Genomic DNA, 24,079 nt, shown 5'->3' with positions numbered 1-24,079 from the left:
TCCACATAATTTAGGCACAGACGAGGTTCGAACTCCTGATCTTCGGTTTACGAGAACGACGCCTTACCACTTGGCCACTGCGCCTGTTTTGCAACGTTTGGTATATTTTCCATGTGCATCATTATTAAAGTATTATGCAAGCCCTCAATAGTTAACAGTGAGCTCGCTAAGCCTAGGTCACGTTCAAACTAAATAGCGCACACTATCTTACACGTTGCCATGTTGTTCGATCTACAAGAATTTCGGGCTTTCCTGTATAAAACTTTTTATAACTTTGTGCAATTTATGCTTAAATCTTCCCAACTCCTTTCCCGATTCAGTCCTGTTTCTTTCTTTTGACTTCGAGGACAATACGCCAGAAACTTCATCCAATCCCTTGTCTTATCTCTCTTCTAACGCATGTCTTCACGTTATGTCCAGAAAACTCCGCCAAAAGCATCCATATAGTTTAGGCACAAACGCGGTTCGAAGTCTTGATCATCAGTTTACAAAACAGACGCCTTACCACTTGGCCACTGCGCCTGTTTTGCATCCTTTGGTATATTTTCCATCCGCGTCATTTTTAACTTTTTATGCAAGAAGTCAAAAGTTAATATTGAACTCGCTAAGCCTACTTTACGTTCAAACATAATAGTGCAAAGTATCTTACACGTTGCTGTGTTTTTTGATCTACAGGCATTTTGGGCTTTCTTGTATAAAACGTTTTATAACTTTGTGCTTTTTATGCTTAAATCTTCTCAAACCCATTGCCTATTCAGTCCTGTTTACTTCCTTTGACTTGGAAGACCATGCCCCTGAAATTTCCTCCAATCCCTTGTCTTATTTCTCTTCTAAGACATATCTGCACACTTTGTCGGGAAATCTCCGCAAAATCGTCCACATAATTTAGGCACAGATGAGGTTCGAACTCGTGATCATCGGTTTACGAGACTGACGCCTTACCACTTGGCCACTGCGCCTGATTTGCATCCTTTGGTACATTTTCCATCCGCATCATTATTAACTTTTTTAAAAAGCACTCAAAAGTTAATAGCGAACTCGCTAAGCCTAGGTCACTTTCAGACTAAATAGTGCAAAGTATCTTACACGTTGCTGTGTTTTTTGATCTACAAAAATTTGGGCTTTCTTGTATAAAACGTTTTATAACTTTGTGCATTTTATGCTTAAATCTTCTCAACCCCATTGCCGATTCAGTCCTGTTTACTTCCTTTGACTTGGAGGACCATGGCCCTGAAATTTCATCCAATCCCTTGCTTTATTTCTCTTCGAAGGCATATCTGCACACTTTGTCAGGAAATATACGCAAAACTCGTCTACATAATTTAGACTCAGACGAGGTTGGAACTCGTGATCTTCGGTTTACGAGACCGACGCCTTACCACTTGGCCACTGCGCTTGATTTGCATCCTTTGGTACATTTTCCATCCGCATCATTAGTAAATTTTTATGCAAGCAATCAAAAGTTAATAGTGAACTCGCTAAGCCTAGGTCACGTTCAAACTAAATAGTGCAAAGTATTTTACACGTTGCTGTGTTTTTGATCTGCAGGAATTTGGGGGTTTTCTTGTATAAAACGTTTTACAACATTGTGCATTTTATGCTCAAATCTTCTCAACCCCATTGCCGATTCAGTCCTGTTTACTTCCTTTGACTTGGAGGACCATGCCCCTGAAATTTCATCCAATCCCTTGCTTTATTTCTCTTCGAAGGCATATCTGCACACTTTGTCAGGAAATATACGCAAAGTTCGTCCACATAATTTAGGCTCAGACGAGGTTCGAACTCGTGATCTTCGGTTTACGAGACCGACGCCTTACCACTTGGCCACTGCGCCTGTTTTGCATCCTTTGGTATATTTTCCATCCGCATCATTTTTAACTTTTTATGCAAGTACTCAAAAGTTAATAGTGAACTCGCTAAGCCTAGGTCACGTTCAAACTAAATAGTGCAAAGTATCTTACACGTTGCTGTGTTTTTTGATCTACAGGAATTTCGGGCTTTCTTGTATAAAACGTTTTATAACTTTGTGCATTTTATGCTTAAATCTTCTCAACCCCATTGCCAATTCAGTCCTGTTTACTTCCTTTGACTTGAAGGACCATGCCCCTGAAATTTCATACAATCTCTGCCTTATTTCTCTTCTAAGGCATATCTGCACACTTTGTCAGGAGATATACGCAAAACTCGTCCACATAATTTAGGCACAGACAAGGTTCGAACTCCTGATCTTCGGTTTACGAGACCGACGCCTTACCACTTGGCCACTGCGCCTGTTTCGCAACCTTTGGTATATTTTCCATGTGCATCATTATTAACTTTTTATGCAAGCACTCAAAAGTTAATAGTGAACTCGCTAAGCCTAGGTCACGTTCAAACTAAGTAGTGCAAAGTATTTTACACGTTGCTGTGTTTTTGATCTACAGGGATTTCGGGCTTTCTTGTGTAAAACGTTTTAAAACTTTGTGCATTTTATGCCTAAATCTTCTCAACCCCATTGCCGATTCAGTCCTCTTTATTTCCTTTGACTTGGAGGACCATACCCCTGAAATTTCATCCAATCCTTTGCCTTACTTCTCTTCTAAGGCATATCTGCACACTTTGTCAGGAAATCTCCGCAAACCTCGTCCACATAATTTAGGCACAGACGAGGATCGAACTTGCATCGGTTTACGAGACCAACGCCTTACCACTTGGCCACTGCGCCTGTTTTGCAACGTTTGGTATATTTTCCATGTGCATCATTATTAAAGTATTATGCAAGCCCTCAATAGTTAACAGTGAGCTCGCTAAGCCTAGGTCACGTTCAAACTAAATAGCGCACACTATCTTACACGTTGCCATGTTGTTCGATCTACAAGAATTTCGGGCTTTCCTGTATAAAACTTTTTATAACTTTGTGCAATTTATGCTTAAATCTTCCCAACTCCTTTCCCGATTCAGTCCTGTTTCTTTCCTTTGACTTCGAGGACAATACGCCAGAAACTTTATCCAATCCCTTGTCTTATCTCTCTTCTAACGCATGTCTTCACGTTATGTCCAGAAAACTCCGCCAAAAGCATCCATATAGTTTAGGCACAAACGAGGTTCGAAGTCTTGATCATCAGTTTACAAAACAGACGCCTTACCATTTGGCCACTGCGCCTGTTTTGCATCCTTTGGTATATTTTCCATCCGCGTCATTTTTAACTTTTTATGCAAGAAGTCAAAAGTTAATATTGAACTCGCTAAGCCTACTTTACGTTCAAACATAATAGTGCAAAGTATCTTACACGTTGCTGTGTTTTTTGATCTACAGGCATTTTGGGCTTTCTTGTATAAAACGTTTTATAACTTTGTGCTTTTTATGCTTAAATCTTCTCAACCCCATTGCCTATTCAGTCCTGTTTACTTCCTTTGACTTGGAGGACCATGCCCCTGAAATTTCCTCCAATCCCTTGTCTTATTTCTCTTCTAAGACATATCTGCACACTTTGTCGGGAAATCTCCGCAAAATCGTCCACATAATTTAGGCACAGATGAGGTTCGAACTCGTGATCTTCGGTTTACGAGACCGACGTCTTACCACTTGGCCACTGCGCCTGATTTGCATCCTTTGGTACATTTTCCATCCGCATCATTATTAACTTTTTTAAAAAGCACTCAAAAGTTAATAGTGAACTCGCTAAGCCTAGGTCACGTTCAGACTAAATAGTGCAAAGTATCTTACACGTTGCTGTGTTTTTTGATCTACAAAAATTTCGGCTTTCTTGTATAAAACGTTTTATAACTTTGTGCATTTTATGCTTAAATCTTCTCAACCCCATTGCCGATTCAGTCCAGTTTACTTCCTTTGACTTGGAGGACCATGGCCCTGAAATTTCATCCAATTCCTTGCTTTATTTCTCTTCGAAGGCATATCTGCACACTTTGTCAGGAAATATACGCAAAACTCGTCTACATAAATTAGACTTAGACGAGGTTGGAACTCGTGATCTTCGGTTTACGAGACCGACGCCTTACCACTTGGCCACTGCGCCTGTTTTGTATCCTTTGGCATATTTTCCATCCGCATCATTTTTAACTTTTTATGCAAGTACTCTAAAGTTAATAGTGAACTCGCTAACCCTACTTTACGTTCAAATTTAATGGCGCAAAGTATCTTACACGTTGCTGTCTTTTTTGATCTACAGGAATTTCCGCTTTCTTGTATAAATCGTTTTATAACTTTGTACATTTTATGCTTAAATCTTCTCAAACCCATTGCCGATTCAGTCCTGTTTACTTCCTTTGACTTGGAGGACCATGCCCCTGAAAATTCATCCAATCCCTTGCTTTATTTCTCTTCGGAGGCATATCTGCACACTTTGTCAGGAAATCTCCGCAAACCTCGTCCACATAATATGGGCACAGACGAGGTTCGAACTCGTGATCTTCGGTTTACGAGACCGACGCCTTACCACTTTGCCACTGCGCCTGTTTTGCATCCTTTGGTATATTTTCCATCCGCATCATTTTTAACTCTTTATGCAAGTACTCAAAAGTTAATAGTGAACTCGCTAACCCTACTTTACGTTCAAATTTAATGGCGCAAAGTATCTTACACGTTGCTGTGTTTTTTGATCTACAGGAATTTCGGCTTTCTTATATAAAACGTTTTATAACTTTGTGCATTTTATGCTTAAATCTTCTCAACCCCATTGTCGATTCAGTCCTATTTACTTCCTTTGACTTGGAGGACCATGCCCCTGAAATTTCATCCAATCCCTTGCCTTATTTCTCTTCTAAGGCATATCTGCACACTTTGTCAGGAAATATACGCAAGCCTCGTCCACATAATTTAGGCACAGACGAGGATCGAACTCGTGATCTTCGGTTTACGAGACCGACGCCTTACCACTTGGCCACTGCGCCTGTTTTGCATCCTTTGGCATATTTTCCATCCGCATCATTTTTAACTTTTTATGCAAGTACTCAAAAGTTAATAGTGAACTCGCTAACCCTACTTTACGTTCGAATTTAATGGCGCAAAGTATCTTACACGTTGCTGTATTTTTTGATCTACATGAATTTCGGGTTTTTTTGTGTAAAACGTTTTATAACCTTGTGCATTTTTTGCCTAAATCTTCTCAACCCCATTGCCGATTCAGTCCTGTTTATTTCCTTTGACTTGGAGGACCATACCCCTGAAATTTCATCCAACCCCTTGTCTTATCTCTCTTTTAAGGCATATCTGCACACTTTGTCAGGAAATCTCTGCAAACCTCGTCCACATAATTTAGGCACAGACGAGGATCGAACTGGCGATCTTCAGTTTACGAGACCGACGTCTTATCACTTGGCCACTGCGCCTGTTTTGCAAGCTTTGGTATATTTTCCATGTGCATCATTATTAAAATATTATGCAAGCCCACAATAGTTAACAGTGAGCTCGCTAAGCCTAGGTCACGTTCAAACTAAATAGCGCAAACTATCTTACACGTTGCCATGTTGTTCGATCTACAAGAATTTCGGGCTTTCCTGTATAAAACTTTTTATAACTTTGCGCAATTTATGCTTAAATCTTCTCAAACCCATTGCCGATTCAGTCCTGTTTACTTCCTTTGACTTGGAGGACCATGCCCCTGAAAATTCATCCAATCCCTTGCTTTATTTCTCTTCGGAGGCATATCTGCACACTTTGTCAGGAAATCTCCGCAAACCTCGTCCACATAATATGGGCACAGACGAGGTTCGAACTCGTGATCTTCGGTTTACGAGACCGACGCCTTACCACTTTGCCACTGCGCCTGTTTTGCATCCTTTGGTATATTTTCCATCCGCATCATTTTTAACTCTTTATGCAAGTACTCAAAAGTTAATAGTGAACTCGCTAACCCTACTTTACGTTCAAATTTAATGGCGCAAAGTATCTTACACGTTGCTGTATTTTTTGATCTACATGAATTTCGGGTTTTTTTGTGTAAAACGTTTTATAACCTTGTGCATTTTTTGCCTAAATCTTCTCAACCCCATTGCCGATTCAGTCCTGTTTATTTCCTTTGACTTGGAGGACCATACCCCTGAAATTTCATCCAACCCCTTGTCTTATCTCTCTTTTAAGGCATATCTGCACACTTTGTCAGGAAATCTCTGCAAACCTCGTCCACATAATTTAGGCACAGACGAGGATCGAACTGGCGATCTTCAGTTTACGAGACCGACGTCTTATCACTTGGCCACTGCGCCTGTTTTGCAAGCTTTGGTATATTTTCCATGTGCATCATTATTAAAATATTATGCAAGCCCACAATAGTTAACAGTGAGCTCGCTAAGCCTAGGTCACGTTCAAACTAAATAGCGCAAACTATCTTACACGTTGCCATGTTGTTCGATCTACAAGAATTTCGGGCTTTCCTGTATAAAACTTTTTATAACTTTGCGCAATTTATGCTTAAATCTTCCCAACTCCTTTCCCGACTCAGTTCTGTTTCTTTCCTTTGACTTGGAGGACCATACCCCTGAAAATTCATCCAATCCCTTGTCTTATTTCTCTTCGAAGGCATATCTGCACGTTATGTCCAGAAAACTCCGCCAAAAGCATCCATATAGTTTAGGCACAGACTAGGTTCGAAGTCTTGATCATCAGTTTACGAAACAGACGCCTTACCACTTGGCCACTGCACCTGTTTTGCATCCTTTGGTATATTTTCCATCCTAGTCATTTTTAACTTTTTATGCAAGCACTCAAAAGAGAATAGTGAACTCGCTAAGCCTACTTTACGTTCAAACTTAATAGTGCAAAGTATCTTACAAGTTGCTGTGTTTTTTGATCTACAGGAATTTCGGGCTTTCTTGTGTAAAACGTTTTATAACTTTGTGCGTTTTATGCTTAAATCTTCTAAACCCCATTGCCGATTCAGTCCTGTTTACTTCCTTTGACTTGGAGGACCATGCCCCTGAAATTTCATCCAATTCCTTGTCTTATTTATCTTCTAAAGCATATCTGCACACTTTGTCAGGAAATCTCCGCAAAAGTCGTCCACATAATTTAGGCACAGGCGAGGTTTGAACTCATGATCTTCGGTTTACGATACCGATGCCTTACCACTTGTCCACTGCGCCTGTTTAGTAACCTTTGGTATATTCTCCATCCGCATCATTATTAACATTTTATGCAAGCACTCACAAGTTAACAATGAACTCGCTAAGCTTTTGTCACGATCAAATTTAACGGTGTAAAGTAACTTACCCGTTGCTGTGTTATTCGATATATAGGAATTTTGGAGTTTCCTGTATAAAAGGTTCATAACTTTGTGCAATTTATGCTTAGAGGTTCCCCTGTCCATAGCCAATTCAGTCCTGTTTATTTCCTTTGACTTGGAGGACCATCCCCCTGAAATTTCATCCAATCCCTTGTCTTATTTCTCTTCGAAGGCATATCTGCACGTTATGTCCAGAAAACTCCGCCAAAAGCATCCATATAGTTTAGGCACAGACGAGGTTCGAAGTCTTGATCTTCGGTTTGCGAGACATACGCCTTACACTTGGCCACTGCACCTGTTTTTCATCCTTTGGTACCTTTTCCATCCTAGTCATTTTTAACTTTTTATGCAAGTACTCAGAAGTTAATAGTGAACTCGCTAACCCTACTTTACGTTCAAATTTAATGGCGCAAAGTATCTTACACGTTGCTGTATTTTTTGATCTACATGAATTTCGAGATTTGTTGTGTAAAACCTTTTATAACTTTGTGCATTTTATGCCTAAATCTTCTTAACCCCATTGCCGATTCAGTCCTGCTTATTTCCTTTGACTTGGAGGACCATACCCCTGGTGTTTCATCCAATTTCTTCACTTCTTTCGCTTCTAAGTCATATCTGCATGTTATGTCTGGAAAACTCCGGCAAACGCCCCCATATATCTTAGGCACAGACAAGTTTCGAAGTCTTGATCTTCGGTTTACGAAACCGAAGCCTTACCACTTGGCCACTGCGCATTTTTAGTAACCTTTGGTATGCTTTACATTCACAGCATTTTTAACTTTTTATGCAAGTACTCAAAAGTTAATAGTGCACTTGCTAAGCCTACTTTACGTTCAAACTTAATAGTGCAAAGTATCTTACAAGTTGCTGTGTTTTTTGATCTACAGGAATTTCGGGCTTTCTTGTATAAAACGTTTTATAACTTTGTGCGTTTTATGCCTAAATCTTCTAAACCCCATTGTCGATTCAGTCCTGTTTACTTCCTTTGACTTGGAGGACCATGCCCCTGAAACTTCATCCAATCCCTTGTCTTATTTCTCTTCTAAAGCATATCTGCACACTTTGTCAGGAAATCTCCGCAAAAGTCGTCCACATAATTTAGGCACAGACGAGGTTCGAACTCGTGATCTTCGGTTTACGATACCGACACCTTACCTCTTGGCCACTGCGCCTGTTTTTCATCCTTTGGTACCTTTTCCATCCTAGTCATTTTTAACTTTTTATGCAAGTACTCAGAAGTTAATAGTGAACTCGCTAACCCTACTTTACGTTCAAATTTAATGGCGCAAAGTATCTTACACGTTGCTGTATTTTTTGATCTACATGAATTTCGGGATTTGTTGTGTAAAACCTTTTATAACTTTGTGCATTTTATGCCTGAATCTTCTTAACCCCATTGCCGATTCAGTCCTGCTTATTTCCTTTGACTTGGAGGACCATACCCCTGGTGTTTCATCCAATTTCTTCACTTCTTTCGCTTCTAAGTCATATCGGCATGTTATGTCTGGAAAACTCCGGCAAACGCCCCCATATATCTTAGGCACAGACAAGTTTCGAAGTCTTGATCTTCGGTTTACGAAACCGAAGCCTTACCACTTGGCCACTGCGCATTTTTAGTAACCTTTGGTATGCTTTACATTCACAGCATTTTTAACTTTTTATGCAAGTACTCAAAAGTTAATAGTGCACTTGCTAAGCCTACTTTACGTTCATATTTAATAGTGCAAAGTATCTTACACGTTGCTGTGTTTTTTGATCTACAGGAATTTTGGCTTTCTTGTATAAAACATTTTATAACTTTGTGCATTTTATGCTTAAATCTTCTTAACCCCATTGCCGATTCAGTCCTGTTTATTTCCTTTGACTTGGAGGACCATACCCCTGAAAATTCATCCAATCCCTTGTCTTATTTCTCTTCGAAGGCATATCTGCACGTTATGTCCAGAAAACTCCGCCAAAAGCATCCATATAGTTTAGGCACAGACGAGGTTCGAAGTCTTGATCATCAGTTTACGAAACAGACGCCTTACCACTTGGCCACTGCACCTGTTTTGCATCCTTTGGTATATTTTCCATCCTAGTCATTTTTAACTTTTTATGCAAGCACTCAAAAGAGAATAGTGAACTCGCTAAGCCTACTTTACGTTCAAACTTAATAGTGCAAAGTATCTTACAAGTTGCTGTGTTTTTTGATCTACAGGAATTTCGGGCTTTCTTGTGTAAAACGTTTTATAACTTTGTGCGTTTTATGCTTAAATCTTCTAAACCCCATTGCCGATTCAGTCCTGTTTACTTCCTTTGACTTGGAGGACCATGCCCCTGAAATTTCATCCAATTCCTTGTCTTATTTATCTTCTAAAGCATATCTGCACACTTTGTCAGGAAATCTCCGCAAAAGTCGTCCACATAATTTAGGCACAGGCGAGGTTTGAACTCATGATCTTCGGTTTACGATACCGATGCCTTACCACTTGTCCACTGCGCCTGTTTAGTAACCTTTGGTATATTCTCCATCCGCATCATTATTAACATTTTATGCAAGCACTCACAAGTTAACAATGAACTCGCTAAGCTTTTGTCACGATCAAATTTAACGGTGTAAAGTAACTTACCCGTTGCTGTGTTATTCGATATATAGGAATTTTGGAGTTTCCTGTATAAAAGGTTCATAACTTTGTGCAATTTATGCTTAATGGTTCCCCTGTCCATAGCCAATTCAGTCCTGTTTATTTCCTTTGACTTGGAGGACCATCCCCCTGAAATTTCATCCAATCCCTTGTCTTATTTATCTTCGAAGGCATATCTGCACGTTATGTCCAGAAAACTCCGCCAAAAGCATCCATATAGTTTAGGCACAGACGAGGTTCGAAGTCTTGATCTTCGGTTTGCGAGACATACGCCTTACACTTGGCCACTGCACCTGTTTTGCATCCTTTGGTATATTTTCCATCCTAGTCATTTTTAACTTTTTATGCAAGCACTCAAAAGAGAATAGTGAACTCGCTAAGCCTACTTTACGTTCAAACTTAATAGTGCAAAGTATCTTACAAGTTGCTGTGTTTTTTGATCTACAGGAATTTCGGGCTTTCTTGTATAAAACGTTTTATAACTTTGTGCGTTTTATGCCTAAATCTTCTAAACCCCATTGTCGATTCAGTCCTGTTTACTTCCTTTGACTTGGAGGACCATGCCCCTGAAACTTCATCCAATCCCTTGTCTTATTTCTCTTCTAAGGCATATCTGCACACTTTGTCAGGAAATCTCCGCAAAAGTCGTCCACATAATTTAGGCACAGACGAGGTTCGAACTCGTGATCTTCGGTTTACGATACCGACACCTTACCTCTTGGCCACTGCGCCTGTTTTTCATCCTTTGGTACCTTTTCCATCCTAGTCATTTTTAACTTTTTATGCAAGTACTCAGAAGTTAATAGTGAACTCGCTAACCCTACTTTACGTTCAAATTTAATGGCGCAAAGTATCTTACACGTTGTTGTATTTTTTGATCTACATGAATTTCGGGATTTGTTGTGTAAAACCTTTTATAACTTTGTGCATTTTATGCCTAAATCTTCTTAACCCCATTGCCGATTCAGTCCTGCTTATTTCCTTTGACTTGGAGGACCATACCCCTGGTGTTTCATCCAATTTCTTCACTTCTTTCGCTTCTAAGTCATATCTGCATGTTATGTCTGGAAAACTCCGGCAAACGCCCCCATATATCTTAGGCACAGACAAGTTTCGAAGTCTTGATCTTCGGTTTACGAAACCGAAGCCTTACCACTTGGCCACTGCGCATTTTTAGTAACCTTTGGTATGCTTTACATTCACAGCATTTTTAACTTTTTATGCAAGTACTCAAAAGTTAATAGTGCACTTGCTAAGCCTACTTTACGTTCAAACTTAATAGTGCAAAGTATCTTACAAGTTGCTGTGTTTTTTGATCTACAGGAATTTCGGGCTTTCTTGTATAAAACGTTTTATAACTTTGTGCGTTTTATGCCTTAATCTTCTAAACCCCATTGTCGATTCAGTCCTGTTTACTTCCTTTGACTTGGAGGACCATGCCCCTGAAACTTCATCCAATCCCTTGTCTTATTTCTCTTCTAAGGCATATCTGCACACTTTGTCAGGAAATCTCCGCAAAAGTCGTCCACATAATTTAGGCACAGACGAGGTTCGAACTCGTGATCTTCGGTTTACGATACCGACACCTTACCTCTTGGCCACTGCGCCTGTTTTTCATCCTTTGGTACCTTTTCCATCCTAGTCATTTTTAACTTTTTATGCAAGTACTCAGAAGTTAATAGTGAACTCGCTAACCCTACTTTACGTTCAAATTTAATGGCGCAAAGTATCTTACACGTTGCTGTATTTTTTGATCTACATGAATTTCGGGATTTGTTGTGTAAAACCTTTTATAACTTTGTGCATTTTATGCCTAAATCTTCTCAACCCCATTGCCGATTCAGTCCTGCTTTTTTCCTTTGACTTGGAGGACCATGCCCCTGGTGTTTCATCCAATTTCTTCACTTCTTTCGCTTCTTAGTCATATCTGCATGTTATGTCTGGAAAAGGCCGGCAAACGCCCCCATATATCTGAGGCACGGAGGAGGATCGAATTGGTGATCTTCGGTTTAGGAGACCGACGCCTTACCACTAGGCCACTGCACCTGTTTTGCATCCTTTGGTATATTTTCCATCCTAGTCATTTTTAACTTTTTATGCAAGCACTCAAAAGAGAATAGTGAACTCGCTAAGCCTACTTTACGTTCAAACTTAATAGTGCAAAGTATCTTACAAGTTGCTGTGTTTTGTGATCTACAGGAATTTCGGGCTTTCTAGTATAAAACGTTGTATAACTTTGTACGTTTTATGCCTAAATCTTCTAAACCCCATTGTCGATTCAGTCCTGTTTACTTCCTTTGACTTGGAGGACCATGCCCCTGAAACTTCATCCAATCCCTTGTCTTATTTCTCTTCTAAGGCATATCTGCACACTTTGTCAGGAAATCTCCGCAAAAGTCGTCCACATAATTTAGGCACAGACGAGGTTCAAACTCGTGATCTTCGGTTTACGATACCGACGCCTTACCTCTTGGCCACTGCGCCTGTTTTTCATCCTTTGGTACCTTTTCCATCCTAGTCATTTTTATCTTTTTATGCAAGTACTCAGAAGTTAATATTGAACTCGCTAACCCTACTTTACGTTCAAATTTAATGGCGCAAAGTAACTTACACGTTGCTGTATTTTTTGATCTACATGAATTTCGGGATTTGTTGTGTAAAACGTTTTATAACTTTGTGCATTTTATGCCTAAATCTTCTCAACCCCATTGCCGATTCAGTCCTGTTTACTTCCTTTGACTTGGAGGACCATACCCCTGAATTTCCATCCAATCCCTTGTCTTATTTCTCTTCTAAGGCATATCTGCACACTTTGTCAGGAAATATACGCAAAACTCGTCCACATAATTTAGGCGCCGACGAGGTTCGAACTCGTGATTTTCGGTTTACGAGACCGACGCCTTACCACTTGGCCACTGCGCCTGTTTTGCATCCTTTGGTATATTTTCGATCCCCATCATTTTTAACTTTTTATGCAAGTACTCAGAAGTTAATAGTGAACTCGCTAACCCTACTTTACGTTCAAATTTAATGGCGTAAAGAATCTTACACGTTGCTGTATTTTTTGATCTACATGAATTTCGGGATTTGTTGTGTAAAACGTTTTATAACTTTGTGCATTTTATGCCTAAATTTTCTCAACCCCATTGCCGATTCAGTTCTGTTCATTGCCTTTGACTTGGAGGACCATACCCCTTGTGTTTCATCCAATTTCTTCACTTCTTTCGCTTCTAAGTCATATCCGCACGTTATGTCTGGAAAACTCCGGCAAACGCCCCCATATATCTTAGGCACAGACGAGGATCGAACTCGTGATCTTCGGTTTACGAGACCGACGCCTTACCACTTGGCCACTGCGCCTGTTTTGCATCCTTTGGTATATTCCCATTCGCAGCATTTTTAACTTTCTATGCAAGTACTCAAAAGTTAATAGTGAACTCGCTAACCCTACTTTACGTTCAAGTTTAATGGCGCAAAGTATCTTACACGTTGCTGTGTTTTGTGATCTACAGGAATTTTTGGCTTTCTTGTATAAAACGTTTTATATCTTTGTGCATTTTATGCTCAAATCTTCTCAAAACCATTGCCGATTCAGTCCTGTTTACTTCCTTTGACTTGGAGGACCATACCCCTGAATTTCCATCCAATCCCTTGTCTTATTTCTCTTCTAAGGCATATCTGCACACTTTGTCAGGAAATATACGCAAAACTGGTCCACATAATTTAGGCGCCGACGAGGTTCGAACTCATGATTTTCGGTTTACGAGACCGACGCCTTACCACTTGGCCACTGCGCCTGTTTTGCATCCTTTGGTATATTTTCCATCCGCATCATTTTTATCTTTTTATGCAAGTACTCAGAAGTTAATATTGAACTCACTAACCCTACTTTACGTTCAAATTTAATGGCGCAAAGTAACTTACACGTTGCTGTATTTTTTGATCTACATGAATTTCGGGATTTGTTGTGTAAAACGTTTTATAACTTTGTGCATTTTATGCCTAAATCTTCTCAACCCCATTGACGATTCAGTCCTGTTTACTTCCTTTGACTTGGAGGACCATACCCCTGAATTTCCATCCAATCCCTTGTCTTATTTCTCTTCTAAGGCATATCTGCACACTTTGTCAGGAAATATACGCAAAACTCGTCCACATAATTTAGGCGCCGACGAGGTTCGAACTCGTGATTTTCGGTTTACGAGACCGACGCCTTACCACTTGGCCACTGCGCCTGTTTAGTAACCTTTGGTATATTCTCCATCCGCATCATTATTAACATTTTATGCAAGCACTCACAAGTTAACAATGAACTCGCTAAGCTTTTGTCACGATCAAATTTAACGGTTTAAAGTAACTTACCTGTTGCTGTGTTATTCGATATATAGGAATTTTGGAGTTTCCTGTATAAAAGGTTCATAACTTTGTGCAATTTATGCTTAGAGGTTCCCCAGTCCATAGCCAATTCAGTCCTGTTTATTTCCTTTGACCTGGAGGACCATACCCCTGAAATTTCATCCAATCCCTTGTCTTATTTCTCTTCTAAGGCATATCTGCACGTTATGTCCAGAAAACTCCACCAAAAGCATCCATATAGTTTAGGCACAGACGAGGTTCGAAGTCTTGATCTTCGGTTTGCGAGACAGACGCCTTACCACTTGGCCACTGCACCTGTTTTGCATCCTTTGGTATATTTTTCATCCTAGTCATTTTTAACTTTTTATGCAAGCACTCAAAAGAGAATAGTGAACTCGCTAAGCCTACTTTGCGTTCAAACTTAATAGTGCAAAGTATCTTACAAGTTGCTGTGTTTTTTGATCTACAGGAATTTCGGGCTTTCTAGTATAAAACGTTTTATAACTTTGTACGTTTTATGCCTAAATCTTCTAAACCCCATTGTCGATTCAGTCCTGTTTACTTCCTTTGATTTGGAGGACCATGCCCCTGAAACTTCATCCAATCCCTTGTCTTATTTCTCTTCTAAGGCATATCTGCACACTTTGTCAGGAAATCTCCGCAAAAGTCGTCCACATAATTTAGGCACAGACGAGGTTCGAACTCGTGATCTTCGGTTTACGATACCGACGCCTTACCTCCTGGCCACTGCGCCTGTTTTTCATCCTTCGGTACCTTTTCCGTCCTAGTCATTTTTAACTTTTAATGCAAGTACTCAGAAGTTAATAGTGAACTCGCTAACCCTACTTTACGTTCAAATTTAATGGCGCAAAGTATCTTACACGTTGCTGTATTTTTTGATCTACATGAATTTCGGGATTTGTTGTGTAAAACGTTTTATAACTTTGTGCATTTTATGCCTAAATCTTCTCAACCCCATTGCCGATTCAGTCCTGTTTATTGCCTTTGACTTGGAGGACCATACCCCTTGTGTTTCATCCAATTTCTTCACTTCTTTCGCTTCTAAGTCATATCCGCACGTTATATCTGGAAAACTCCGGCAAACGCCCCCATATACCTTAGGCACAGACGAGGATCGAACTCGTGATCTTCGGTTTACGAGACCGACCCCTTACCACTTGGCCACTGCGCCTGTTTTGCATCCTTTGGTATATTTTCCATTCGCAGCATTTTTAACTTTTTATGCAAGTACTCAAAAGTTAATAGTGAACTCGCTAACCCTACTTTACGTTCAAATTTAATGGCGCAAAGTATCTTACACGTTGCTGTGTTTTGTGATCTACAGGAATTTTGGGCTTTCTTGTATAAAACGTTTTATATCTTTATGCATTTTATGCTCAAATCTTCTCAAAACCATTGCCGATTCAGTCCTGTTTACTTCCTTTGACTTGGAGGACCATACCCCTGAATTTCCATCCAATCCCTTGTCTTATTTCTCTTCTAAGGCATATCTGCACACTTTGTCAGGAAATATACGCAAAACTGGTCCACATAATTTAGGCGCCGACGAGGTTCGAACTCGTGATTTTCGGTTTACGAGACCGACGCCTTACCACTTGGCCACTGCGCCTGTTTTGCATCCTTTGGTATATTTTCCATCCGCATCATTTTTATCTTTTTATGCAAGTACTCAGAAGTTAATATTGAACTCGCTAACCCTACTTTACGTTCAAATTTAATGGCGCAAAGTAACTTACACGTTGCTGTATTTTTTGATCTACATGAATTGCGGGATTTGTTGTGTAAAACGTTTTATAACTTTGTGCATTTTATGCCTAAATCTTCTCAACCCCATTGCCGATTCAGTCCTGTTTATTGCCTTTGACTTGGAGGACCATACCCCTTGTGTTTCTTCCAATTTCTTCACTTCTTTCGCTTCTAAGTCATATCCGCACGTTATGTCTGGAAAACTCCGGCAAACGCCCCCATATATCTTAGGCACAGACGAGGATCGAACTCGTGATCTTCGGTTTACGAGACCGACGCCTTACCACTTGGCCATTGCGCCTGTTTTGCATCCTTTGGTATATTTTCCATTCGCAGCATTTATAACTTTTTATGCAAGTACTCAAAAGTTAATAGTGAACCCGCTAACCCTACTTTACGTTCAAATTTAATGGTGCAAAGTATCTTACACGTTGCTGTGTTTTGTGATCTGCAGGAATTTTGGGCTTTCTTGTATAAAACGTTTTATAACCTTGTGCATTTTATGCTCAAATCTTCTCAAAACCATTGCCGATTCAGTCCTGTTTACTTCCTTTGACTTGGAGGACCATACCCCTGAATTTCCATCCAATCCTTTGTCTTATTTCTCTTCTAAGGCATATCTGCACACTTTGTCAGGAAATATACGCAAAACTCGTCCACATAATTTAGGCGCCGACGAGGTTCGAACTCGTGATTTTCGGTTTACGAGACCGACGCCTTACCACTTGGCCACTGCGCCTGTTTTGCATCCTTTGGTATATTTTCGATCCCCATCATTTTTAACTTTTTATGCAAGTACTCAGAAGTTAATAGTGAACTCGCTAACCCTACTTTACGTTCAAATTTAATGGCGTAAAGAATCTTACACGTTGCTGTATTTTTTGATCTACATGAATTTCGGGATTTGTTGTGTAAAACGTTTTATAACTTTGTGCATTTTATGCCTAAATTTTCTCAACCCCATTGCCGATTCAGTTCTGTTCATTGCCTTTGACTTGGAGGACCATACCCCTTGTGTTTCATCCAATTTCTTCACTTCTTTCGCTTCTAAGTCATATCCGCACGTTATGTCTGGAAAACTCCGGCAAACGCCCCCATATATCTTAGGCACAGACGAGGATCGAACTCGTGATCTTCGGTTTACGAGACCGACGCCTTACCACTTGGCCACTGCGCCTGTTTTGCATCCTTTGGTATATTCCCATTCGCAGCATTTTTAACTTTCTATGCAAGTACTCAAAAGTTAATAGTGAACTCGCTAACCCTACTTTACGTTCAAGTTTAATGGCGCAAAGTATCTTACACGTTGCTGTGTTTTGTGATCTACAGGAATTTTTGGCTTTCTTGTATAAAACGTTTTATATCTTTGTGCATTTTATGCTCAAATCTTCTCAAAACCATTGCCGATTCAGTCCTGTTTACTTCCTTTGACTTGGAGGACCATACCTCTGAATTTCCATCCAATCCCTTGTCTTATTTCTCTTCTAAGGCATATCTGCACACTTTGTCAGGAAATATACGCAAAACTGGTCCACATAATTTAGGCGCCGACGAGGTTCGAACTCATGATTTTCGGTTTACGAGACCGACGCCTTACCACTTGGCCACTGCGCCTGTTTTGCATCCTTTGGTATATTTTCCATTCGCATCATTTTTATCTTTTTATGCAAGTACTCAGAAGTTAATATTGAACTCGCTAACCCTACTTTACGTTCAAATTTAATGGCGCAAAGTAACTTACACGTTGCTGTATTTTTTGATCTACATGAATTTCGGGATTTGTTGTGTAAAACGTTTTATAACTTTGTGCATTTTATGCCTAAATCTTCTCAACCCCATTGACGATTCAGTCCTGTTTACTTCCTTTGACTTGGAGGACCATACCCCTGAATTTCCATCCAATCCCTTGTCTTATTTCTCTTCTAAGGCATATCTGCACACTTTGTCAGGAAATATACGCAAAACTCGTCCACATAATTTAGGCGCCGACGAGGTTCGAACTCGTGATTTTCGGTTTACGAGACCGACGCCTTACCACTTGGCCACTGCGCCTGTTTAGTAACCTTTGGTATATTCTCCATCCGCATCATTATTAACATTTTATGCAAGCACTCACAAGTTAACAATGAACTCGCTAAGCTTTTGTCACGATCAAATTTAACGGTTTAAAGTAACTTACCTGTTGCTGTGTTATTCGATATATAGGAATTTTGGAGTTTCCTGTATAAAAGGTTCATAACTTTGTGCAATTTATGCTTAGAGGTTCCCCAGTCCATAGCCAATTCAGTCCTGTTTATTTCCTTTGACCTGGAGGACCATACCCCTGAAATTTCATCCAATCCCTTGTCTTATTTCTCTTCTAAGGCATATCTGCACGTTATGTCCAGAAAACTCCACCAAAAGCATCCATATAGTTTAGGCACAGACGAGGTTCGAAGTCTTGATCTTCGGTTTGCGAGACAGACGCCTTACCACTTGGCCACTGCACCTGTTTTGCATCCTTTGGTATATTTTTCATCCTAGTCATTTTTAACTTTTTATGCAAGCACTCAAAAGAGAATAGTGAACTCGCTAAGCCTACTTTACGTTCAAACTTAATAGTGCAAAGTATCTTACAAGTTGCTGTGTTTTTTGATCTACAGGAATTTCGGGCTTTCTAGTATAAAACGTTTTATAACTTTGTACGTTTTATGCCTAAATCTTCTAAACCCCATTGTCGATTCAGTCCTGTTTACTTCCTTTGATTTGGAGGACCATGCCCCTGAAACTTCATCCAATCCCTTGTCTTATTTCTCTTCTAAGGCATATCTGCACACTTTGTCAGGAAATCTCCGCAAAAGTCGTCCACATAATTTAGGCACAGACGAGGTTCGAACTCGTGATCTTCGGTTTACGATACCGACGCCTTACCTCCTGGCCACTGCGCCTGTTTTGCATCCTTCGGTACCTTTTCCATCCTAGTCATTTTTAACTTTTAATGCAAGTACTCAGAAGTTAATAGTGAACTCGCTAACCCTACTTTACGTTCAAATTTAATGGCGCAAAGTAACTTACACGTTGCTGTATTTTTTGATCTACATGAATTGCGGGATTTGTTGTGTAAAACGTTTTATAACTTTGTGCATTTTATGCCTAAATCTTCTCAACCCCATTGCCGATTCAGTCCTGTTTATTGCCTTTGACTTGGAGGACCATACCCCTTGTGTTTCATCCAATTTCTTCACTTCTTTCGCTTCTAAGTCATATCCGCACGTTATGTCTGGAAAACTCCGGCAAACGCCCCCATATATCTTAGGCACAGACGAGGATCGAACTCGTGATCTTCGGTTTACGAGACCGACGCCTTACCACTTGGCCATTGCGCCTGTTTTGCATCCTTTGGTATATTTTCCATTCGCAGCATTTATAACTTTTTATGCAAGTACTCAAAAGTTAATAGTGAACCCGCTAACCCTACTTTACGTTCAAATTTAATGGTGCAAAGTATCTTACACGTTGCTGTGTTTTGTGATCTGCAGGACTTTTGGGCTTTCTTGTATAAAACGTTTTATAACCTTGTGCATTTTATGCTCAAATCTTCTCAAAACCATTGCCGCTTCAGTCCTGTTTATTTCCTTTGACTTGGAGGATCATACCCCTGAAATTCCATCCAATCCCTTGTCTTATTTCTCTTCTAAGGCATATCTGCACACTTTGTCAGGAAATCTCCGCAAAAGTCGTCCACATAATTTAGGCGCAGACGAGGTTCGAACTCGTGATCTTCGGTTTACGAGACCGACGCCTTACCACTTGGCCACTGCGCCTGTTTTGCATCCTTTGGTATAATTTCCATCCGCATCATTTTTAACTTTTTATGCAAGTACTCAGAAGTTAATATTGAACTCGCTAACCCTACTTTACGTTCAAATTTAATGGCGCAAAGTATCTTACACGTTGCTGTATTTTTTGATCTACATGAATTTCGGGATTTGTTGTGTAAAACGTTTTATAACTTTGTGCATTTTATGCCTAAATCTTCTCAACCCCATTGCCGATTCAGTCCTGTTTATTTCCTTTGACTTGGAGGACCATACCCCTTGTGTTTCATCCAATTTCTTCACTTCTTTCGCTTCTAAGTCATATCTGCATCTTATGTCTGGAAAACTCCGGCAAACGCCCCCATATATCTTAGGCACAGACGAGGATCGAAATCGTGATCTTCGGTTTACGAGACCGACGCCTTACCACTTGGCCACTGCGCCTGTTTTGCATCCTTTGGTATATTCCCATTCGCAGCATTTTTAACTTTCTATGCAAGTACTCAAAAGTTAATAGTGAACTCGCTAACCCTACTTTACGTTCAAGTTTAATGGCGCAAAGTATCTTACACGTTGCTGTGTTTTGTGATCTACAGGAATTTTGGGCTTTCTTGTATAAAACGTTTTATAACCTTGTGCATTTTATGCTCAAATCTTCTCAAAACCATTGCCGATTCAGTCCTGTTTATTTCCTTTGACTTGGAGGACCATACCCCTGGTGTTTCATCCAATTTCTTCACTTCTTTCGCTTCTAAGTCATATCTGCATCTTATGTCTGGAAAACTCCGGCAAACGCCCCCATATATCTTAGGCACAGACGAGGATCGAAATCGTGATCTTCGGTTTACGAGACCGACGCCTTACCACTTGGCCACTGCGCCTGTTTTGCATCATTTGGTATATTTTCCATTCGCAGCATTTTTAACTTTTTATGCAAGTACTCAATAGTTAATAGTGAACTCGCTAACCCTACTTTACGTTCAAACTTAATGGTGCAAAGTATCTTACACGTTGCTGTGTTTTGTGATCTGCAGGAATTTTGGGCTTTCTTGTATAAAACGTTTTATAACCTTGTGCATTTTATGTTCAAATCTTCTCAAAACCATTGCCGATTCAGCCCTGTTTATTTCCTTTGACTTGGAGGACCATACCCCTAAAATTCCATCCAATCCCTTGTCTTATTTCTGTTCTAAGGCATATCTGCACACTTTGTCAGGAAATCTCCGCAAAAGTCGTCCACATAATTTAGGCGCAGACGAGGTGCGAACTCGTGATCTTCGGTTTACGAGACCGACGCCTTACCACTTGGCCACTGAGCCTGTTTTGCATCCTTTGGTATAATTTCCATCCGCATCATTTTTAACTTTTTATGCAAGTACTCAAAAGTTAATAGTGAACTCGCTAACCCTACTTTACGTTCAAATTTAATAGTGCAAAGGATCTTACACATTGCTGTGTTTTTTGATCTACAGGAACTACGGGCTTTCTTGTATCAAACGTTTTATAACTTTGTGCATTTTATGCTTAAATCTTCTCAACCCCATTGCCGATTCAGTCCTGTTTACTTCCTTTGACTCGGAGGACCATGCCCCTGCAATTTCATCCAATCCCTTGCCTTATTTCCCTTCTAAGGCATATCTGCACTCTTTGTCAGGAAATCTCCGCAAAAGTCGTCCACATAATTTAGGCGCAGACGAGGTTCGAACTCGTGATCTTCGGTTTACGAGACCGACGCCTTACCACTTGGCCACTGCGCCTGTTTTGCATCCTTTGGTATATTTTCCATCCGAATCATTTTTAACTTTTTATGCAAGTACTCAAAAGTTAATAGTGAACTCGCTAACCCTACTTTACGTTCAAATTTAATGGCGCAAAGTATCTTACACGTTGCTGTATTTTTTGATCTACATGAATTTCGGGATTTGTTGTGTAAATCGTTTTGTAACTTCGTGCATTTTATGCTTAAATCTTCTCAACCCCATTGCCGATTCAGTCCTGTTTACTTCCTTTGACTCGGAGGACCATGCCCCTGAAATTTCATCCAATCCCTTGCCTTATTTCTCTTCTAAGGCATATCTGCACTCTTTGTCAGGAAATCTCCGCAAAAGTCGTCCACATAATTTAGGCGCAGACGAGGTTCGAACTCGTGATCTTCGGTTTACGAGACCGACGCCTTACCACTTGGCCACTGCGCCTGTTTTGCATCCTTTGGTATATTTTCCATCCGCATCATTTTTAACTTTTTATGCAAGTACTCAAAAGTTAATAGTGAACTCGCTAACCCTACTTTACGTTTAAATTTAATGGCGCAAAGTATCTTACACGTTGCTGTATTTTTTGATCTACATGAATTTCGGGATTTGTTGTGTAAAACGTTTTATAACTTTGTGCATTTTATGCCTAAATCTTCTCAACCCCATTGCCGATTCAGTCCTGTTTATTTCCTTTGACTTGGAGGACCATACCCCTGGTCTTTCATCCAATTTCCTCACTTCTTTCGCTTCTAAGTCATATCTGCACGCTATGTCTGGAAAACTCCATCAAACGCCCCCATATATCTTAGGCACAGACGAGGATCGAACTCGTGATCTTCGGTTTACGAGACCGATGCCTTACCACTTGGCCACTGCGCCTGTTGTGCATCCTTTGGTATATTTTCCATTCGCAGCATTTTAACTTTTTATGCAAGTACTCAAAAGTTAATAGTGAACTCGCTAACCCTACTTTACGTTCAAATTTAATGGCGCAAAGTATCTTACACGTTGCTTTGTTTTGTGATCTACAGGAATTTTGCGCTTTCTTGTATAAAACGTTTTATAACTTTGTGCATTTTATTCTCAAATCTTCTCAACACCAGTGCCGATTCAGTCCTGGTTATTTCCTTTGACTTGGAGGACCATACCCCTGGTGTTTCATCCAATTTCTTCACTTCTTTTGCGTCTAAGTCATATCTGCACGTTATGTCCAGAAACCTGCACCAAAAACATCCATATAGTTTAGACAAAGACGAGGTTCGAAGTCTTGATCTTCGGTTTAGGAAACCAACGCCTTACCACTTGGCCACTGCGCTTGTTTAGTAACCTTTGGTATATTTTCCATTCGCCGCATTTTTAACTTTTTATGCAAGTACTCAAAAGTTAATAGTGAACTCGCTAAGCCTACTTTACGTTCAAATTTAATAGTGCAAAGGATCTTACACGTTGCTGTGTTTTTTGATCTACAGGAACTACGGGCTTTCTTGTATCAAACGTTTTATAACTTTGCGCATTTTATGCTTAAATGTTCTCAACCCCATTGCCGATTCAGTCCTGTTTACTTCCTTTGACTCGGAGGACCATGCCCCTGAAATTTCATCCAATCCCTTGCCTTATTTCTCTTCTAAGGCATATCTGCACTCTTTGTCAGGAAATCTCCGCAAAAGTCGTCCACATAATTTAGGCGCAGACGAGGTTCGAACTCGTGATCTTCGGTTTACGAGACCGACGCCTTACCACTTGGCCACTGCGCCTGTTTTGCATCCTTTGGTATATTTTCCATCCGAATCATTTTTAACTTTTTATGCAAGTACTCAAAAGTTAATAGTGAACTCGCTAACCCTACTTTACGTTCAAATTTAATGGCGCGAAGTATCTTACACGTTGCTGTATTATTTGATCTACATGAATTTCGGGATTTGTTGTGTAAATCGTTTTATAACTTTGTGCATTTTATGCCTAAATCTTCTCAACCCCATTGCCGATTCAGTCCTGTTTATTTCCTTTGACTTGGAGGACCATACCCCTGGTGTTTCATCCAATTTCTTCGCTTCTTTCGCTTCTAAGTCATATCTGCACGTTATGTCTGGAAAACTCCGGCAAACGCCCCCATATATCTTAGGCACAGACGAGGATCGAACTCGTGATCTTCGGCTTACGAGACCGACGCCTTACCACTTGGCCGCTACGCCTGTTGTGCATCCTTTGGTATATTTTCCATTCGCAGCATTTTAACTTTTTATGCAAGTACTCAAAAGTTAATAGTGAACTCGCTAACCCTACTTTACGTTCAAATTTAATGGCGCAAAGTATCTTACACGTTGCTGTGTTTTGTGATCTACAGGAATTTTGCACTTTCTTGTATAAAACGTTTCATAACTTTGTGCATTTTATGCTCAAATCTTCTCAACACCAGTGCCGATTCAGTCCTGGTTATTTCCTTTGACTTGGAGGACCATACCCCTGGTGTTTCATCCAATTTCTTCACTTCTTTCGCGTCTAAGTCATATCTGCACGTTATGTCCAGAAACCTGCACCAAAAACATCCATATAGTTCA

At 40.1% G+C, this 24,079-nt stretch overlaps 32 non-coding genes across 32 annotated transcripts; all 32 read right to left on the bottom strand.

Moving 5' to 3' along the window:
• Positions 1-887: 887 nt before the first annotated feature.
• Positions 888-959, bottom strand: Trnat-cgu (transfer RNA threonine (anticodon CGU)). Its single transcript has one exon. It is a non-coding gene; the product is annotated as a tRNA-Thr (tRNA).
• Positions 960-1,762: 803 nt separating this feature from the next.
• Trnat-cgu (transfer RNA threonine (anticodon CGU)) lies at positions 1,763-1,834 on the bottom strand. Its single transcript has one exon. It is a non-coding gene; the product is annotated as a tRNA-Thr (tRNA).
• Positions 1,835-2,199: 365 nt separating this feature from the next.
• On the bottom strand, positions 2,200-2,271 carry Trnat-cgu (transfer RNA threonine (anticodon CGU)). The gene has a single exon. It is a non-coding gene; the product is annotated as a tRNA-Thr (tRNA).
• Positions 2,272-3,507: 1,236 nt separating this feature from the next.
• Trnat-cgu (transfer RNA threonine (anticodon CGU)) lies at positions 3,508-3,579 on the bottom strand. The gene has a single exon. It is a non-coding gene; the product is annotated as a tRNA-Thr (tRNA).
• Positions 3,580-4,381: 802 nt separating this feature from the next.
• On the bottom strand, positions 4,382-4,453 carry Trnat-cgu (transfer RNA threonine (anticodon CGU)). Its single transcript has one exon. It is a non-coding gene; the product is annotated as a tRNA-Thr (tRNA).
• Positions 4,454-4,818: 365 nt separating this feature from the next.
• Positions 4,819-4,890, bottom strand: Trnat-cgu (transfer RNA threonine (anticodon CGU)). Its single transcript has one exon. It is a non-coding gene; the product is annotated as a tRNA-Thr (tRNA).
• Positions 4,891-5,694: 804 nt separating this feature from the next.
• Trnat-cgu (transfer RNA threonine (anticodon CGU)) lies at positions 5,695-5,766 on the bottom strand. Its single transcript has one exon. It is a non-coding gene; the product is annotated as a tRNA-Thr (tRNA).
• Positions 5,767-8,320: 2,554 nt separating this feature from the next.
• Positions 8,321-8,392, bottom strand: Trnat-cgu (transfer RNA threonine (anticodon CGU)). The gene has a single exon. It is a non-coding gene; the product is annotated as a tRNA-Thr (tRNA).
• A 2,115-nt stretch (positions 8,393-10,507) lies between these two features.
• Positions 10,508-10,579, bottom strand: Trnat-cgu (transfer RNA threonine (anticodon CGU)). Its single transcript has one exon. It is a non-coding gene; the product is annotated as a tRNA-Thr (tRNA).
• An 804-nt stretch (positions 10,580-11,383) lies between these two features.
• On the bottom strand, positions 11,384-11,455 carry Trnat-cgu (transfer RNA threonine (anticodon CGU)). The gene has a single exon. It is a non-coding gene; the product is annotated as a tRNA-Thr (tRNA).
• An 804-nt stretch (positions 11,456-12,259) lies between these two features.
• Trnat-cgu (transfer RNA threonine (anticodon CGU)) lies at positions 12,260-12,331 on the bottom strand. Its single transcript has one exon. It is a non-coding gene; the product is annotated as a tRNA-Thr (tRNA).
• Positions 12,332-12,697: 366 nt separating this feature from the next.
• Trnat-cgu (transfer RNA threonine (anticodon CGU)) lies at positions 12,698-12,769 on the bottom strand. Its single transcript has one exon. It is a non-coding gene; the product is annotated as a tRNA-Thr (tRNA).
• A 366-nt stretch (positions 12,770-13,135) lies between these two features.
• Positions 13,136-13,207, bottom strand: Trnat-cgu (transfer RNA threonine (anticodon CGU)). Its single transcript has one exon. It is a non-coding gene; the product is annotated as a tRNA-Thr (tRNA).
• Positions 13,208-13,572: 365 nt separating this feature from the next.
• Positions 13,573-13,644, bottom strand: Trnat-cgu (transfer RNA threonine (anticodon CGU)). The gene has a single exon. It is a non-coding gene; the product is annotated as a tRNA-Thr (tRNA).
• A 366-nt stretch (positions 13,645-14,010) lies between these two features.
• On the bottom strand, positions 14,011-14,082 carry Trnat-cgu (transfer RNA threonine (anticodon CGU)). Its single transcript has one exon. It is a non-coding gene; the product is annotated as a tRNA-Thr (tRNA).
• A 1,241-nt stretch (positions 14,083-15,323) lies between these two features.
• Positions 15,324-15,395, bottom strand: Trnat-cgu (transfer RNA threonine (anticodon CGU)). Its single transcript has one exon. It is a non-coding gene; the product is annotated as a tRNA-Thr (tRNA).
• Positions 15,396-15,761: 366 nt separating this feature from the next.
• Positions 15,762-15,833, bottom strand: Trnat-cgu (transfer RNA threonine (anticodon CGU)). The gene has a single exon. It is a non-coding gene; the product is annotated as a tRNA-Thr (tRNA).
• Positions 15,834-16,199: 366 nt separating this feature from the next.
• On the bottom strand, positions 16,200-16,271 carry Trnat-cgu (transfer RNA threonine (anticodon CGU)). The gene has a single exon. It is a non-coding gene; the product is annotated as a tRNA-Thr (tRNA).
• A 366-nt stretch (positions 16,272-16,637) lies between these two features.
• Trnat-cgu (transfer RNA threonine (anticodon CGU)) lies at positions 16,638-16,709 on the bottom strand. The gene has a single exon. It is a non-coding gene; the product is annotated as a tRNA-Thr (tRNA).
• A 366-nt stretch (positions 16,710-17,075) lies between these two features.
• Positions 17,076-17,147, bottom strand: Trnat-cgu (transfer RNA threonine (anticodon CGU)). The gene has a single exon. It is a non-coding gene; the product is annotated as a tRNA-Thr (tRNA).
• Positions 17,148-17,512: 365 nt separating this feature from the next.
• Trnat-cgu (transfer RNA threonine (anticodon CGU)) lies at positions 17,513-17,584 on the bottom strand. Its single transcript has one exon. It is a non-coding gene; the product is annotated as a tRNA-Thr (tRNA).
• Positions 17,585-17,950: 366 nt separating this feature from the next.
• On the bottom strand, positions 17,951-18,022 carry Trnat-cgu (transfer RNA threonine (anticodon CGU)). Its single transcript has one exon. It is a non-coding gene; the product is annotated as a tRNA-Thr (tRNA).
• Positions 18,023-19,263: 1,241 nt separating this feature from the next.
• Positions 19,264-19,335, bottom strand: Trnat-cgu (transfer RNA threonine (anticodon CGU)). The gene has a single exon. It is a non-coding gene; the product is annotated as a tRNA-Thr (tRNA).
• A 366-nt stretch (positions 19,336-19,701) lies between these two features.
• Trnat-cgu (transfer RNA threonine (anticodon CGU)) lies at positions 19,702-19,773 on the bottom strand. Its single transcript has one exon. It is a non-coding gene; the product is annotated as a tRNA-Thr (tRNA).
• Positions 19,774-20,139: 366 nt separating this feature from the next.
• Positions 20,140-20,211, bottom strand: Trnat-cgu (transfer RNA threonine (anticodon CGU)). Its single transcript has one exon. It is a non-coding gene; the product is annotated as a tRNA-Thr (tRNA).
• A 365-nt stretch (positions 20,212-20,576) lies between these two features.
• Positions 20,577-20,648, bottom strand: Trnat-cgu (transfer RNA threonine (anticodon CGU)). The gene has a single exon. It is a non-coding gene; the product is annotated as a tRNA-Thr (tRNA).
• Positions 20,649-21,014: 366 nt separating this feature from the next.
• On the bottom strand, positions 21,015-21,086 carry Trnat-cgu (transfer RNA threonine (anticodon CGU)). Its single transcript has one exon. It is a non-coding gene; the product is annotated as a tRNA-Thr (tRNA).
• Positions 21,087-21,452: 366 nt separating this feature from the next.
• Trnat-cgu (transfer RNA threonine (anticodon CGU)) lies at positions 21,453-21,524 on the bottom strand. Its single transcript has one exon. It is a non-coding gene; the product is annotated as a tRNA-Thr (tRNA).
• A 366-nt stretch (positions 21,525-21,890) lies between these two features.
• Trnat-cgu (transfer RNA threonine (anticodon CGU)) lies at positions 21,891-21,962 on the bottom strand. Its single transcript has one exon. It is a non-coding gene; the product is annotated as a tRNA-Thr (tRNA).
• A 366-nt stretch (positions 21,963-22,328) lies between these two features.
• On the bottom strand, positions 22,329-22,400 carry Trnat-cgu (transfer RNA threonine (anticodon CGU)). The gene has a single exon. It is a non-coding gene; the product is annotated as a tRNA-Thr (tRNA).
• An 803-nt stretch (positions 22,401-23,203) lies between these two features.
• Positions 23,204-23,275, bottom strand: Trnat-cgu (transfer RNA threonine (anticodon CGU)). The gene has a single exon. It is a non-coding gene; the product is annotated as a tRNA-Thr (tRNA).
• Positions 23,276-23,641: 366 nt separating this feature from the next.
• On the bottom strand, positions 23,642-23,713 carry Trnat-cgu (transfer RNA threonine (anticodon CGU)). Its single transcript has one exon. It is a non-coding gene; the product is annotated as a tRNA-Thr (tRNA).
• Positions 23,714-24,079: the final 366 nt, after the last annotated feature.

Source organism: Hydractinia symbiolongicarpus, chromosome 14, assembly GCF_029227915.1.
Source record: "Hydractinia symbiolongicarpus strain clone_291-10 chromosome 14, HSymV2.1, whole genome shotgun sequence".
NCBI classification, from domain to species: Eukaryota; Metazoa; Cnidaria; class Hydrozoa; order Anthoathecata; family Hydractiniidae; genus Hydractinia; species Hydractinia symbiolongicarpus.
This window is presented reverse-complemented; position numbering and strand designations above follow the sequence as displayed.